At 43.8% G+C, this 17,938-nt stretch overlaps 1 long non-coding RNA gene across 5 annotated transcripts; it reads left to right on the forward strand.

Annotated features, from left to right (window-relative positions):
• Window positions 1-2,090: 2,090 nt before the first annotated feature.
• On the forward strand, window positions 2,091-16,955 carry LOC139421599 (uncharacterized). Of its 5 annotated transcripts, XR_011635652.1 has the most exons (4): window positions 11,582-11,755; window positions 14,393-14,600; window positions 15,432-16,209; window positions 16,286-16,955. It is a non-coding gene; the product is annotated as an uncharacterized lncRNA (long non-coding RNA). The 5 variants fall into 5 exon arrangements; XR_011635649.1 differs by lacking the exon at window positions 11,582-11,755 and adding an exon at window positions 2,091-2,188 and having other exon boundaries at window positions 15,432-16,955; XR_011635651.1 differs by lacking the exon at window positions 11,582-11,755 and adding an exon at window positions 2,091-2,188 and having other exon boundaries at window positions 14,396-14,600; window positions 15,432-16,955.
• The last annotated feature ends 983 nt before the right edge of the window (window positions 16,956-17,938 follow it).

A 17,938-nucleotide genomic window follows, 5' to 3' on the forward strand; every position in this document is an offset into this window, starting at 1 on the left:
TAAATCTACACATGTAACAGGACAGTTCACACAGTGTAAATCCATACATGTAACAGACATTATGCACACAGTGTAAATCCATACATGTAACAGACATTATGCACACAGTGTAAATCTACACATGTAACAGACATTATGCACACAGTGTAAATCCATACATGTAACAGACATTATGCACACAGTGTAAATCTACACATGTAACAGACATTATGCACACAGTGTAAATCTACACATGTAACAGACATTATGCACACAGTGTAAATCTACACATGTAACAGACATTATGCACACAGTGTAAATCCATACATGTAACAGACATTATGCACACAGTGTAAATCTACACATGTAACAGACATTATGCACACAGTGTAAAACTACACATGTAACAGACATTATACACACAGTGTAAATCCATACATGTAACAGACATTATGCACACAGTGTAAATCCATACATGTAACAGACATTATGCACACAGTGTAAATCTACACATGTAACCAACATTATGCACACAGTGTAAATCCATACATGTAACAGACATTATGCACACAGTGTAAATTCATACATGTAACAGACATTATGCACACAGTGTAAATCCATACATGTAACAGGACAGTTCACACAGTGTAAATCCATACATGTAACAGACATTATGCACACAGTGTAAATCTACACATGTAACAGGACAGTTCAGACAGTGTAAATCCATACATGTAACAGGACAGTTCACACAATATGTACACAAAGTATACTCTATATACAGTACCTAAACATGTAACAGGGATAGACCAAGTTCAGATACCTCTCTTCTCTTTGCTCTCCCTGAAGCCATGTTGTGTTATCTAGGTCACAGCTGCACCAACCCCGCCTCGGTCCAAAACGGGTCTGTTCGGATAAAAATGAATTTTGTACAAGAGATACTGTATGACGCTCTGTCTTGTACAACAGCGAACGATTTCATACGTTACATATCTGAACCAACGTAACCTTTCACACTTCTGAACACACCCCTGGCCTCGTCGGGACATGAGGAGAGACCTCACTGGTGTAGAGAGAGTGGTGGGTTTTGCGATCAACAAAGACCGGGTCTGTTCGAAGAACACTGACGTTGTTTTGACGTTGGTTTTCATTCTTAGAAACCGAGGGCTCCAAATGGCTCATCCAATGGGTTAGTCAGGGCTTTTAAATGTCCTCCAGCAGCCCTCTCGTCTGCTGTTGAGGATGGAGATGAGGTGAGTCAGATCTGGCTCCTGTTCATTATGCCACACAATAGAAATGGTCCAAATGTTGAGCAATGAAGAAAAAATAACAATAATAGCGTTTTATTGGACCATGTTGTCCCTCCCTGTTTCAGTCTGTTTTCTTCTGTTCGGTGACTAATGAACACAATCCCAATGATGACTTACCCCTTTCTCCTAGTCTGTGTCATCACAGTTAGTCACGGGGCTCTGATAGATACAGTGTCAGCGTTGCAGTATGGAGTTCTTATCAGTTAGGTTGACTCTGTGGAGGGGTGTCTTAACGGACATTCCACTCGGTCAAAGTAGGACGTGCTGTTATCATCACGGAGCAGCTAATATTATTACATCAATAGAAGCAGATACATAAAGCAAAGAAGAGGTCAGAACTTTGATCCCCTGAATCAAGTTGTTATGTAGTCGTGCTCACTTCCAAGAAGGCATGGTCCAGCCAGCAGAAGAGGAGGAAGTCGGATGTGGTTGAGAAAGTCATCTGACCAAGTGTCTTGAAACTGCAGGCTCAGTGCACATTGGGGTATTATGCTGAATACGTTTGGGCAGAAGCAGAAGGGATCTTTTATTTTTGTCATCACAAGTATTATTTTTTCCCCACTGAAGTTAGTGACTATATCTCTCTCTCTATATGTGTATGTGTGAAGCCTGACCAATGGGGTTGCTTTCCTCCAAGCTGTGCGATCACTTTCCACAATGTGCAGATTCCTGCCAGGTGGCTGCAGGATCTGGGGAGAGGTGCCTGTGTGAGTGTCACAGCTGGGAGTTCTGTCCTGACCGCTGCTGTGACCTGACCTGCCAGGTGTGTCTGGATGGCTGCTTCACCTGCTGCTCAGCAGACTTCTTCACTCTCTGCCTCGGCCTCGGACAGAACTGCACCGCCGTCTTCAACACAGACCGACAACAACAGCCTGGGACCTCAGAGACTCAATGTGAATGTGAGTAACAAGTCATTCATTTGTTCATTCCTTTGTTTGTTCCTTCCGTCCTACAGTAAATGGTTTGTGGTGTCGATGGCATGCTGGATTCAGACATGCATTTATCTTAACAGATTCACTGCAACTACTATTATAGATACTAGAACCAGGACCAGACTAATGTACAGCTCTACTAACAGATTCACTACTATAGAGACTAGAACCAGGACCAGACTAATTTTTTATTTTTTTTATTTTACCTTTATTTAACTAGGCAAGTCAGTTAAGAACAAATTCTTATTTTCAATGACGGCCTAGGAACAGTGGGTTAACTGCCTTGTTCAGGGGCAGAACGACAGATTGGTACCTTGTCAGCTCGGGGGTTTGAACTTGCAACCTTCCGGTTACTAGTCCAACGCTCTAACCACTAGGCTACCCTGCACAGCTCTACTAACAGATTCACTACTATAGAGGCTAGAACCAGGACCAGACTAATGTACAGCTCTACTAACAGATTCACTACTATAGAGACTAGAACCAGGACCAGACTAATGTACAGCTCTACTAACAGATTCACTACTATAGAGACTAGAACCAGGACCAGACTAATGTACAGCTCTACTAACAGATTCACTACTATAGAGACTAGAACCAGGACCAGACTAATGTACAGCTCTACTAACAGATTCACTACTATAGAGACTAGAACCAGGACCAGACTAATGTACAGCTCTACTAACAGATTCACTACTATAGAGACTAGAACCAGGACTAGACTAATGAACAGCTCTACTAACAGATTCACTACTATAGAGACTAGAACCAGGACCAGACTAATGAACAGCTCTACTAACAGATTCATTACTATAGAGACTAGAACCAGGACCAGACTAATGTACAGCTCTACTAACATATTCACTACTATAGAGACTAGAACCAGGACCAGACTAATGAACAGCTCTACTAACAGATTCATTACTATAGAGACTAGAACCAGGACCAGAATAATGTACAGCTCTACTAACAGCTCTACTAACATATTCACTACTATAGAGACTAGAACCAGGACCAGACTAATGTACAGCTCTACTAACAGATTCACTACTATAGAGACTAGAACCAGGACCAGACTAATGAACAGCTCTACTAACAGATTCATTACTATAGAGACTAGAACCAGGACCAGACTAATGTACAGCTCTACTAACAGATTCACTACTATAGAGACTAGAACCAGGACCAGACTAATGAACAGCTCTACTAACAGATTCATTACTATAGAGACTAGAACCAGGACCAGACTAATGTACAGCTCTACTAACAGATTCACTACTATAGAGACTAGAACCAGGACCAGACTAATGAACAGCTCTACTGACATATTCACTACTATAGAGACTAGAACCAGGACCAGAATAATGTACAGCTCTACTAACAGCTCTACTAACAGATTCACTACTATAGAGACTAGAACCAGGACCAGACTAATGTACAGCTCTACTAACAGATTCACTACTATAGAGACTAGAACCAGGACCAGACTAATGTACAGCTCTACTAACAGATTCACTACTATAGAGACTAGAACCAGGACCAGACTAATGTACAGCTCTACTAACAGATTCACTACTATAGAGACTAGAACCAGGACCAGAATAATGAACAGCTCTACTAACAGATTCACTACTATAGAGACTAGAACCAGGACCAGACTAATGTACAGCTCTACTAACAGATTCACTACTATAGAGACTAGAACCAGGACCAGACTAATGAACAGCTCTACTGAGCATCTGTAATAGCGCTGATGATCTTTTTGCATGCATTTATTTTCTACAGTATTTATTTACATGTTGTTGTAATTCAGAGATGAATATCAAGCCTTCTCTGTTATACCAGTGTAGCATAAAATGCAGATTGGAGAAATTGAAAATGTTGCATTGTTCAAGATAATATACACTACCAGTCAAAAGTTTTAGAACACCTACTCATTCAAGGGCTTTTATTTTTTAAATATTTTTTAAAAAATATTTTCTACGTTGTGGAATGTTAGTGAAGACGTCAAACTATGCAATAACACATATGGAATCATGTAGTAACCAAAAAAGTGTTAAACAAATCAAAATAGAATTTATATTTGAGATTCTTCAAGTAGCCACCCTTTGCCTTGATGACAGCTTTGCACACTCTTGGCATTCTCTCAACCAGCTTCACCTGGAATGCTTTTCCAACAGTCTTGAAGGAGTTCCCACATATGCTGAGCACTTGTTGACTGCTTTTCCTTCACTCTGCTGTCCGACTCATCACAAACCATCTCAATTTGGTTGAGGTCGGGGGATTGTCGAGGGTAGTGTCATCTGATGCAGCACTCCATCACTCTCCATCTTGGGTGTGTTGGGTCATTGTCCTGTTGAAAAACAAATGATAATCCAACTAAGCCCAAACCAGATGGGATGGCGTCTCGCTGCAGGATGCTGTGGTAGCCATGCTGGTTAAGTGTGCCTTGAATTCTAAATAAATCACAGACAGTGTCACCAGCAAAGTACCCCCTCACCATAACACCTCCTCCCCCATGCTTTACGGTGGGAATTACACATGCGGAGATCATACGTTCACCCACAACACGTCTACCAAGACACGACGGTTGGAACCAAAAATCTCCAATTTGGACTCCAGAAGAAAGGACACATTTCCACCAGTCTAATGTCCATTTCTCATGTTTCTTGGCCCAACCAAGTCTCTCCTTATTATTGGTGTCCTTTATTAGCGTTTTCCTTGCAGTAATTCAACCATGAAGGCAGTCTCCTCTGAACAGTTGATGTTGAGATGGGTCTGTTACTTGAACTCCGTGAAGCATTTATTTGGGCTGCAATTTCTGAGGCTGGTGACTCTAATGAACTTATCCTCTGCAGCAGAGGTAACTCTGGGTCTTCCATTCCTGTGGCGGTCCTCATGAGAGCCAGTTTCATCACAGCGCTTGATTGTTTTTGCGACTGCACTTGAAGAAACTTTAAAGGTTGACATTTTCCGTATTGACTGACCTTCCCGTCTTAAAGTAATGATGGACTGTCATTTCTCTTTGCTTATTTGAGCTGTTCTTGCCATAATATGGACTTGGTCTTTTACCAAATAGAGCCATCTTCTGTATACCACCCCTACCTTGTCGCAACACAACGGATTCGCTCAAACGCATTAAGAAGGAAAGAAATTCCACAAATTAACTTTTAAGAAGGCACACCTGTTAACTGAGATCCCATTAACGGGATCGATATGACAACAGCCAGTGAAAGTGCAGGGCGCCTCAAACATACAAGTATTTTACACAATTTTAAAGACACACTTTTTGTTAATCCCACCACAGTGTCCGATTTCCAATAGGCTTTACGGCGAAAGCACCACAAACGATTACGTTAGGTCAGAGCCAAGTCACAGAAAAACACAGCCATTTTCCAAGCCAAAGAGAGGAGTCACAAAAAGCAGAAATAGAGATATAATTAATCACTAACCTTTGATGATCTTCATCAGATAACACTCATAGGACTTCATGTTACACAATACATGTATATTTTGTTCGATAAAGTTTATATTTATATGAAAAAATAGCAGTTTCCATTGGCGCGTTATGTTCAGTAGTTCCAAAAACATCCGGTGATTTTGCAGATCGCCACATCAATTTACAGAAATAGTCATCATAAATGTTGATGAAAATACAAGTGTTATACATGTGTCACGTTCTGACCTTTTATTTTCTTTGTTTTGTATTTATTTAGTATGGTCAGGGCGTGAGTTGGGGTGGGCAGTCTATGTTTGATTTTCTATGATTTGGGATTTCTATGTTTCGGCCTAGTATGATTCTCAATCAGAGGCAGGTGTCATTAGTTGTCTCTGATTGAGAATCATACTTAGGTAGCCTGGGTTGCACTGTTTGTTTGAGGGTGATTGTCTATGTTGATTGCTTGTTTCAGCGCAGTTTGGATTAGCTTCACGGTTGTTATTTTGTTTATTGTTTTTGTATAGGGTTTCAGTGTTCAATGTTTTCTGTATTAAAATAAATGATGAACACATACCACGCCGCATTTTGGTCCTCCGATCCATCTCGCCTCTCCTCTTCAGATGAAGAGGAGGACGACCGTGACAACATGGAACTTTACATAAACTTCTCCTTAATGCAATCGCTGTGTCAGATTTCAAAAAAGCTTTACAGAAAAAGCACACCATGCAATAATATGAGTACAGCGCTCAGAGACCAAAACAAGAAAAAACAGATATCCGCCATGTTGTGTAGTCAACAAAAGTCAGAAATAGCATTATAAATATTCACTTACCTTTGATCTTCATCAGAATGCACTCCTAGGAATCCCAGTTCCACACTAAATGTTTGATTTGTTCGATAAAGTGAATCATTTATTTACCTCCTTTTTGTTCGCGCGTTTAGCCCAGTAATCCAAATTCATGACGCACGAGCAGACAAAAAGTAAAAAAGTTCCGTTACAGTCCATAGAAACATGTCAAACGAAGTATAGAATCAATCTTTAGGATGTTTTTAACATATATGTTCAATAATGTTCCAACCGGAGAATTCCTTTGTCTGTAGAAATGCAATGGAACAGAGCTAACTCTCACGTGAGCGCGCGAGACTGAGCTCGTGGCACTCTGCCAGACCTCCGACCCATTCCCCTCTCATTCGCCCCCATCTCACAGTAGAAGCATCAAACAAGGTTCTAAAGACTGTGGACATCTAGTGGAAGCCTTAGGAAGTGCAACATGTCCAATATCCCACTGTATCTTCAATAGGGAATGAATTGAAAAACTACAATCCTCAGATTTTTTGCCTGCCATATGAGTTCTGTTATACTCACAATACATAATTCAAACCGTTTTAGAAACTTCAAAGTGTTTTCTATCCAAATATACTAATGATATGCATATCTGAGGTGACATGCGTTCCAGGTGACTACCTCATGAAGCTGATTGAGAGCATGCCAACAGTGTGCAAAGCTGTCATCAAGGCAAAGGGTGGCTATTTAAAGAACCTCAAATATAAAATATTAGTGTTTAACACTTTTTTGGTTACTACATGATTCCATATGTGTTATTTCATAGTTTTTATATCTTCACTAATATTCTACAATGTAGAAAAGGGTAAAAAATAAAGCGAAACCCTTGAACGAGTAGGTGTTATACAACTTTTCACCGGTAGTGTACATGTTTATATATGACAAGATTGTATTTTTTAATTGGCACTTATCATTGAGAAAATGCTCATAGTGCAAAGTACAGCTTTTTTTGCCCCGTTAATTGGAATGATATCAAATGACTGCTGAATGAATGAAGCAGTCTATCGTGTGTTTTGGGATAGTCGTGCCGCGTCAGACCTGGGTTCAAATACTATTCAAAATCATTTCAAATACTTAATCTGTGCCTAATCAAGCCTGTCTGGCTTAATTAACCAATAGAATAGTCTCCAAATTACAAACCCCACCAATCTCTCCACACGGAAGAAAAATGCTCAAAGATTTTAAAGACTTTAAATAGTATTAGAACCCAGGTCTGAGTAGTATGTAACTAACTAAATAATAACTCCACTTCTAAGAGAGTTTGAGTTCTGTTTCATGTCCTCTAATCTGGGTTGACCCCTACACAATCTGCATGGCCAAGCCTTTGTGATGCTGTGGCTTCACTCCAGATTCGTCCATTGTTTACATCCAACTGCATTCCACTGATAAGATACCATATATGTCACTAAGAGACTGACTACCATAGGGCAGCTCCAGAAAAATGCCAGATGGGCTGGTCCATCTTAAGCCCAGCAAGCCTGTCGAAATCGTGTTTGATGCAGAACATTCATTATTTGGCCAGCAATGAGGGCCTTAAGGAAAACAAATGGGCCGGTATGTTAGAAATGCCCGGAAATGCCAGATGCCTCGTCCCAGTCCGTCCCCGGACGCCACTGCATTCCAGTAATATGATAGAGTAACAGCAGGCCTATCTGGCCCAGATCCCTCCTCTAAGCCCTGTGATCCCCAAGACACACTGACAATAATGACTAAAACCTTGTCTCTTCCTTGTATTCATTTATCAACAGAGGCCAGTCACAGATGGCCAACTGAGTTGTGCGGCTAGCACGTTGTACTGTGGCTCAGCCAGCTAGCTAGACAAGACAATGACACTTCACTAAGAGGCACCAGGAGTGTATTCCGAGCAGTGAAACATTCTGAATGTTGCAGAAATGTAGCTATAGAGCCAGCTGACACAATTCCCTATTCTACATGATAAAACTTCTATCGTTCTACACAACACATTTCTATCTGAAAGTGCTAGGCCGTTGCACTGTCCTGAATAGACCCCAGGTTTCCATCTCTGACATTAGGCCTCCTCACCTTTTGTCCCAAATAGCACCCTTTTCTCAAGTCTACTTTGGCAACGTTTAGACAGGCAGCCCAATTCTAATATTTTTTTCCACTAATTGGTCTTTTGACCAATCACATCAGATCTTTTTCCAGCGCTCATCTGATTTGTCAAAAGGCCAATTACTGAAGAAAAAAAATCTGAATTGGGCTGCCTGTGTAAACACAGCCATTGTAGGGAATAGGATGTCATTTGGGACACCCTGGTGTAGGAAATTCCACCCACTCCAGTGACATATTTCGCTCAACCCAATCCTGTTTCTCCCCCAGTTGTGGAGCCTGACCTTAAATACACTCACCTGAAGGCAATCAGTGGTGCAGTCTGGCCTTAAATACACTCACCTGAAGGCAATCAGTGGTGCAGACTGACCTTAAATACACTCACCTGAAGGCAATCAGTGGTGCAGTCTGGCCTTAAATACACTCACCTGAAGGCAACCAGTGGTGCAGACTGACCTTAAATACACTCACCTGAAGGCAATCAGTGGTGCAGACTGGCCTTAAATACACTCACCTGAAGGCAATCAGTGGTGCAGTCTGACCTTAAATACACTCACCTGAAGGCAATCAGTGGTGCAGACTGGCCTTAAACACACTCACCTGAAGGCAATCAGTGGTGCAGACTGACCTTAAACACACTCACCTGAAGGAAATCAGTGGTGCAGACTGGCCTTAAATACACTCACCTGAAGGCAATCAGTGGTGCAGTCTGGCCTTAAATACACTCACCTGAAGGCAATCAGTGGTGCAGACTGGCCTTAAATACACTCACCTGAAGGCAATCAGTGGTGCAGTCTGACCTTAAATACACTCACCTGAAGGCAATCAGTGGTGCAGACTGACCTTAAACACACTCACCTGAAGGAAATCAGTGGTGCAGACTGGCCTTAAATACACTCACCTGAAGGCAATCAGTGGTGCAGTCTGACCTTAAATACACTCACCTGAAGGCAATCAGTGGTGCAGACTGACCTTAAACACACTCACCTGAAGGCAATCAGTGGTGCAGACTGACCTTAAACACACTCACCTGAAGGAAATCAGTGGTGCAGACTGACCTTAAACACACTCACCTGAAGGCAATCAGTGTTGCAGACTGACCTTAAACACACTCACCTGAAGGAAATCAGTGGTGCAGACTGGCCTTAAATACACTCACCTGAAGGAAATCAGTGGTGCAGACTGGCCTTAAATACACTCACCTGAAGGTAAATATTTATACATATCAACATTCCACCTGCTATTTGCCATGGCAGTTTAGAAGACAGCTGTGGCTTTCCAAGTTGGGAATTGAGATATCACTGAGTAAAGGTTGGTAGAACGTGTCCTGCTTCCCCTTAACACTACCATCATCTGAACGGCTATCTGCAAGCTGGAACCGCTAGTAACGTTGATGAGCCTTTAATTTATTTACCTACCCCTTTAAACTGTACTCTAGCGCGTCCTCTGTCCTTGTTGACACACAACTGTGGTAGCCCATACAATTGTTACTTATTTAACTAGTCAAGTCAGTTAAGAACAAATTGTTATATACAATGACTGTCTACCCCGGCCAAACCCTAACCTGGATGATGCTGGGCCAATTGTGCGATGCCCTATGTAACTCCCAATCACGGCCGGTTGTGATACAGCCTGGAATTGAACCAGGGTCTGTACTGTTGCCTCTAGCACTGAGATGCAGTGCTTTAGACCGCTGCACCACTTGGGAGCCAACCTTCAATACCAGGGGAAGGCAACCCTGTTCCTGGAGTGCCTCAGGTACTGCAGAATGTTGTTCCAGCCAGGTACTCCAACTGAGCTAATTAATCAGTTCAGCGATTGACTAAATTCAACACATCTGGTCTTCCAGGTCAGTTGAACCAAAAACATAAAGTGCCTGCGGTGCACCAGGACCAGGCTTGCCTGCCTCATTGCTGTTCTGTTCTGTTATGCCCTGCCCTGTTCTGTTCTAGACTCTCCTTTAGCAGCTCTGCCCTGTTCTAGACTCTCCTTTAGCAGCTCTGCCCTGTTCTAGACTGTCCTTTAGCAGCTCTGCCCTGTTCTAGACTGTCCTTTAGCAGCTCAGCCCTGTTCTAGACTGTCCTTTAGCAGCTCTGCCCTGTTCTAGACTCTCCTTTAGCAGCTCTGCCCTGTTCTAGACTCTCCTTTAGCAGCTCTGCCCTGTTCTAGACTGTCCTTTAGCAGCTCTGCCCTGTTCTAGACTGTCCTTTAGCAGCTCTGCCCTGTTCTAGACTGTCCTTTAGCAGCTCTGTCCTGTTCTAGACTCTCCTTTAGCAGCTCTGTCCTGTTCTAGACTCTCCTTTAGCAGCTCTGCCCTGTTCTAGACTGTCCTTTAGCAGCTCTGCCCTGTTCTAGACTGTCCTTTAGCAGCTCTGCCCTGTTCTAGACTGTCCTTTAGCAGCTCTGCCCTGTTCTAGACTGTCCTTTAGCAGCTCTGCCCTGTTCTAGACTGTCCTTTAGCAGCTCTGCCCTGTTCTAGACTGTCCTTTAGCAGCTCTGCCCTGTTCTAGACTGTCCTTTAGCAGCTCTGCCCTGTTCTAGACTCTCCTTTAGCAGCTCTGCCCTGTTCTAGACTCTCCTTTAGCAGCTCTGTCCTGTTCTAGACTGTCCTTTAGCAGCATGCCTTCCAGTTTTTCCACCAGGTGTTCATCAGTGCCACCAGTCCCTCAACCTCAGTGACAGCAGCTTATAAACCACTCACTCACCTTGGTGTCAAATGTGAAATATTTGCTGCTGTGAATCACCGGTGGCCATTTTAAATGAAGGAGGATGGGCTCATAGTAAAGGCTGTAATGGTACAAATGGAACAGTATTAAACATGTGGTCTGATTCCAGCCATAATTATGAACTATCCTTCCCTCACCAGCCTCCACTGAATTAAACTGGTATGTGTTATTGGGCGGTGCGTTTGGCTGGGACAAAGAAGTAAAACCTGAATACACACCCATCCTGTCTGGCATCTACCTCTGAGAGGTGTTACCTCAGTTTCACTGCGTCAAGAGACACTTCAGGAAGGATGATTATCCACACACACCAAGAGCTGCTCTGTGAATAAGACAATACTTAGAAAACAATCACTTTTAGTTTACTTTAAGAGAAAGTTAGAAGTGTTTTATTTTTTTGATATAAAGGATATTTTTTGATATAGGAGTGGGAGTCGAACCTGTTGAAGCGGTGAAAGGTAACGTTGAAAAAACAATACTATACAATTATCTTGTTTTTGTTTTTGCTTTAATGAACAATTTCACTGTGCCTCAGCCTTGTACAGTTATTCACTGTCGTCTTCAACACAGACTCAAATCAAAGCAAATCATCAAATCAAATTTTATTTGTCACATACACATGGTTAGCAGATGTTAATGCGAGTGTAGCGAAATGCTTGTGCTTCTAGTTCCGACAATGCAGTAATAACAAGTAATCTAACTAGCAATTCCAAAACTACTGTCTTGTACACAGTGTAAGGGGATAAAGAATATGTACATAAGGATATATGAATGAGTGATGGTACAGAGCAGCATAGGCAAGATACAGTAGATGGTATCGAGTACAGTATATACATATGAGATGAGTATGTAAACAAAGTGGCATAGTTAAAGTGGCTAGTGATACATGTATTACATAAGAATGCAGTCGATGATATAGAGTACAGTATATACGTATGCATATGAGATGAATAATGTAGGGTAAGTAACATTATATAAGGTAGCATTGTTTAAAGTGGCTAGTGATATATTTACATCATTTCCCATCAATTCCCATTATTAAAGTGGCTGGAGTTGAGTCAGTGTCAGTGTGTTGGCAGCAGCCACTCAATGTTAGTGGTGGCTGTTTAACAGTCTGATGGCCTTGAGATAGAAGCTGTTTTTCAGTCTCTCGGCCCCAGCTTTGATGCACCTGTACTGACCTCGCCTTCTGGATGATAGCGGGGTGAACAGGCAGTGGCTCGGGTGGTTGATGTCCTTGATGATCTTTATGGCCTTCCTGTGACATCGGGTGGTGTAGGTGTCCTGGAGGGCAGGTAGTTTGCCCCCGGTGATGCGTTGTGCAGACCTCACTACCCTCTGGAGAGCCTTACGGTTGAGGGCGGAGCAGTTGCCGTGCCAGGCGGTGATACAGCCCGACAGGATGCTCTCGATTGTGCATCTGTAGAAGTTTGTGAGTGCTTTTGGTGACAAGCCGAATTTCTTCAGCCTCCTGAGGTTGAAGAGGCGCTGCTGCGCCTTCTTCACAATGCTGTCTGTTTGAGTGGACCAATTCAGTTTGTCTGTGATGTGTATGCCGAGGAACTTAAAACTTGCTACCCTCTCCACTACTGTTCCATCGATGTGGATAGGGGGGTGTTCCCTCTGCTGTTTCCTGAAGTCCACAATCATCTCCTTAGTTTTGTTGACATTGAGTGTGAGGTTATTTTCCTGACACCACACTCCGAGGGCCCTCACCTCCTCCCTGTAGGCCGTCTCGTCGTTGTTGGTAATCAAGCCTACCACTGTTGTGTCGTCCGCAAACTTGATGATTGAGTTGGAGGCGCGCGTGGCCACGCAGTCGTGGGTGAACAGGGAGTACAGGAGAGGGCTCAGAACGCACCCTTGTGGGGCCCCAGTGTTGAGGATCAGCGGGGGGGAGATGTTGTTGCCTACCCTCACCACCTGGGGGCGGCCCGTCAGGAAGTCCAGTACCCAGTTGCACAGGGCGGGGTCGAGACCCAGGGTCTCGAGCTTAATGACGAGCTTGGAGAGTACTATGGTGTTGAATGCCGAGCTGTAGTCAATGAACAGCATTCTCACATAGGTATTCCTCTTGTCCAGATGGGTTAGGGCAGTGTGCAGTGTGGTTGAGATTGCATCGTCTGTGGACCTATTTGGGCGGTAAGCAAATTGGAGTGGGTCTAGGGTGTCAGGTAGGGTGGAGGTGATATGGTCCTTGACTAGTCTCTCAAAGCACTTCATGATGACGGAAGTGAGTGCTACGGGGCGGTAGTCGTTTAGCTGAGTTACCTTAGCTTTCTTGGGAACAGGAACAATGGTGGCCCTCTTGAAGCATGTGGGAACAGCAGACTGGTATAGGGATTGATTGAATATGTCCGTAAACACACCGGCCAGACTCATTGTTCATAACAGAGTATTTTTCATTACATGAAGTCCTCATTGTTTTTGACTATTTAACTCTTTTACTGAAGGGCACCTTCCCTCTACAAATATCTGTTGTATCCTTAGCAACGCTCCCTTCTTCTTCTACCAAGTTATCTCCCCACCTACGTTCAATTCAACAAAATATGTGGTAAAATGTACTTCATTAACAGCTGTGGTTTTAAACCGCACAGGCAGCCAATCGGGATGTTTAAACAGCACAGGCAGCCAATCGGGATGTTTAAACAGCACAGGCAGCCAATCGGGATGTTTACCCCATTTATTTAAATTAGAAAGTTCTCTGGTGGCTTCAGTTCCTAATTCTAAAAACGGTGCCCTAGTTTAAGATATAAACAGGTATTTGATGAAAGGATGACTGTGTAGCTAGATCTAGCAGCAAATCAGAACTGGTAATCATATTACAACTTATATCTACCATGGTAAATGACTCCATCATACTGTGCCTAATAAGGGTTAGTATAGGGTTCAATTCCACGGAGGGGAACTCTGTTGATTGTGGTGCTGAGTATATGGGTGTGTCTCTGGTGTGGTTTAGTCCATGTCTTCAGGTAGAGGGTGTCCCCCCCCCCTTCGCTCTCTCGGCAGTGACCAGACAGCTGAAAACATTGGCAAATCACTATATTGATTTGATATTAACACATTTATGGAAACTTTTCCCTCCTCTCTTTCAGCAGTCACCCGACAGCCAGCCAGACATGGGCTGCTGCTTCAGCGGGTCTGAGGGGGAAGGAGAGGGGGACACGAAGCACAGGGGGGACAGCGGCTGTAAGACGTGCTGTCTGAAGACCAGGAACTGTGTGATGAGTGGAGAGTGTGGGCGGGCTCTTCAGATTGCCAACGTCTGTGCCATGTGTGGAATGTGCATCCGCATGTTTGTCTGTAAGTATTTCAGAGATGACAACCTCAGGGGTAATAAGGATGCCAAAACACCAGCTGTGTCCCAGTGTCCACACTAGGATCCTACCTGGCTATGTGTTCTGAACACCAGCTGTGTCCCAGTGTCCACACTAGGATCACACCTGGCCATGTGTTCTGAACACCAGCTGTGTCCCAGTGTCCACACTAGGATCATACCTGGCCATGTGTTCTGAACACCAGCTGTGTCCCAGTGTCCACACTAGGATCCTACCTGGCCATGCGTTCTGAACACCAGCTGTGTCCCAGTGTCCACACTAGGATCCTACCTGGCCATGCGTTCTGAACACCAGCTGTGTCCCAGTGTCCACACTAGGATCATACCTGGCCATGTGTTCTGAACACCAGCTGTGTCCCAGTGTCCACACTAGGATCCTACCTGGCCATGCGTTCTGAACACCAGCTGTGTCCCAGTGTCCACACTAGGATCACACCTGGCCATGTGTTCTGAACACCAGCTGTGTCCCAGTGTCCACACTAGGATCCTACCTGGCCATGCGTTCTAAAGGGTATGCTAATGTGAACGTTGGAACATAGCGGCTGTTTTATACTGTATGTTAATGCGTCATCTAAGACAAAATTTGTAATTTCATGTTATATTATTACAGAACAAGTTGGCACTAACCAGACAGGTATACAATGTTTCACGGCATACTATAACGCATTAATCAACATGAATGAATAAAGACTAAATGTGTAATGTACATTATGTAATCAACATTCCTAACACAGTGAAGAAGTAATCCGTGTATCAGGAACAGAAGTCATTTGTCCTCCATACCTCCTCTCTCACAGAGCTGTGACTCCATGAGGTCAGACCTGCTCTCATTCCCATGGCAGCTGTACAGAGAGCTGTGAACAATAGGACCGGTATGCCACTCTCCCATGGGTGGATCACCTGGGATCCAGCCATCTAACAAGACACACACCCTGGACCCGCCCTGTGCCTTACAGCCAATAGAATCAGCACCCTGGAGCCAAGCAGGAAGGCATGTGAAGCGTATCCTGTAATTCACGTCCTTGTGGCAATAATACTTGTTTTCCTTTTCTGTTGTAAAACATTTTGAAACAGTGTGCCCTAATGAACATGACCCTGTCCTGCTGCTGTTTATGCAGAGCTCCAGCTGGGGAGGGAACAGGCAGTAGGCAAGGCCCAGCAGGCAGTATGTATGCACAAACACGAACACATTGTTCATGCCACCAAGTGGCCTTTTGAAAACTGGAAGATCACGCAGGGAATCGGTGGAAACGTATTCATACCGGCGAAGAGACTGTACCACCGGGAACACTCGGCTGTGAGGGGAAATGATGTTTGTTGTGGAGAGACTGTACCACCGGGAACACTCGGCTGTGAGGGGAAATGATGTTTGTTGTGGAGAGAGGAGGGGGACCGATACGGAGGGGGGCAGAGAGAGATGAGAGCGGAGCTAGAGACAACGTTCTTTTTCATGCCAAATTGTCAATATAACGGTGCTTACAGGATGACACCAGAATGTACCAGGTAGGAAACCGGATCATCCTTATCCTAACACAGTGGCTTGGATGGGAAAAGGGCTCATAGGCTGTGTCCCATGTTCATAGTGCACTACTTCATACTTATCCTAACACAGTGGCTTGGATGGGAAAAGGGCTCATAGGCTGCGTTCCAGATGGCACCCTATTCCCTCCATAGTGCACTACTGCTGACCAGGGGGAATAGTGTCCATAGGGAATAGGGTGCCAGGCAGGTTGTGAGGATACAGGCTATACAGCCTCTCTCTCCTGTATATACAGAATGTCTCTCCTGTATATACAGAATGTCTCTCTCTCCTGTATATACAGTGTGTCTCTCTCTCTCTCCTGTATATACAGAATGTCTTTCTCTCTCTCCTGTATATACAGTACGTGTGTGTCTCTTCATCGTTCTCAAGTGTCTAAAAACCAAGTGCGTAGAGTCCGATACAGAACTGTGCCATTCATAGACTGGACTACCGTACCATGTTGGCCTATTCTTCACTGCTGAGGTGAATCTGCCCTCTTCCAAACGGTCTTTTTATCTGTAGAAAGTATTTTTCAGCAATGCTCCTGTGCTCCTTGACAGTCCAATACGCCAGAAAAGAGATGTGCTTTTTTTAATGATTAATTTGTTGTTTTTGTAGGGTGTTTTTATATTGTCTTTTTGGGGAGAATGGTCTTCATGATGTCTATTGGGATGATCATTTATTGTGCTCAGAAAATACTTTGTATACTGTAGGTGTCGTAGCTGGGGAAGAAACTATCGTTTCGGTTCCCCCTGCGTTCCCAATGGCACCCTATTCCCTATGCAGTGCACTACTTCAGACCAGATAGTCGGATGCAATTTGGAACACAGTACTTTGTTGTAGTGATGACCACACACCATTTCTATGTTGACATTGTGTAATGTATTACTTAATAAAGAACTACCAAGTGTACCGCCTGGACAAATACTGTTTTCTGTCCCTCCCCCCAAAAGACTTTCTGTTGCCAATTTAAGCAGTTTCCTAAATCAAAGACCAGTCCTTCATGAAAGGAACAAACTGTAGATTGATGTCTGACCTCTCACGGGGGACATTTCCAGAAGGATGTACTCACACACAGACACAGACACAGACACAGACACAGACACAGACACAGACACAGACACAGACACAGACACAGACACACACAGAAATGAAATAACATCAGGAGGGGCCCCGTTGACCGAAGACCAGTCCTTACAACTTCCAATAAAGAAGAACAAAATGGAAGATGTACTGATTTATATTTTATTAACCTCGCTATCTTCCTCCTCGGTTATCTCTCCTTGACTGAATGCATTCCTCTCTACTGCACTGTGATTCTCTTATGTACAGCGGGTGGTTCTGGAAAGAGACAGGGAGCAAGAGAGAAATCGTTATTTAGTAGGTATGGTCTGGTGCTGTCAATCACACTGTAGGTTACAGCACTAGCCCGTTCTCATGACTCCCACCTAATATACAGGTGGTGTACCGCACCGTTCTCATGACTCCCACCTAATATACAGGTGGTGTACCGTTGTCATGACTCCCACCTAATATACAGGTGGTGTACCGTTGTCATGACTCCCACCTAATATACAGGTGGTGTACCGTTCTCATGACTCCCACCTAATATACAGGTGGTGTACCGTTCTCATGACTCCCACCTAATATACAGGTGGTGTACCGTTGTCATGACTCCCACCAATTATACAGGTGGTGCATGCTCCTACCTATCTCTCTGATTTGGTCCTGCCGTACATACCTACACGTACGCTACGGTCACAAGACGCAGACCTCCTAATT

Source organism: Oncorhynchus clarkii, chromosome 12 (assembly GCF_045791955.1).
Source record: "Oncorhynchus clarkii lewisi isolate Uvic-CL-2024 chromosome 12, UVic_Ocla_1.0, whole genome shotgun sequence".
Taxonomy (NCBI): Eukaryota; Metazoa; Chordata; class Actinopteri; order Salmoniformes; family Salmonidae; genus Oncorhynchus; species Oncorhynchus clarkii.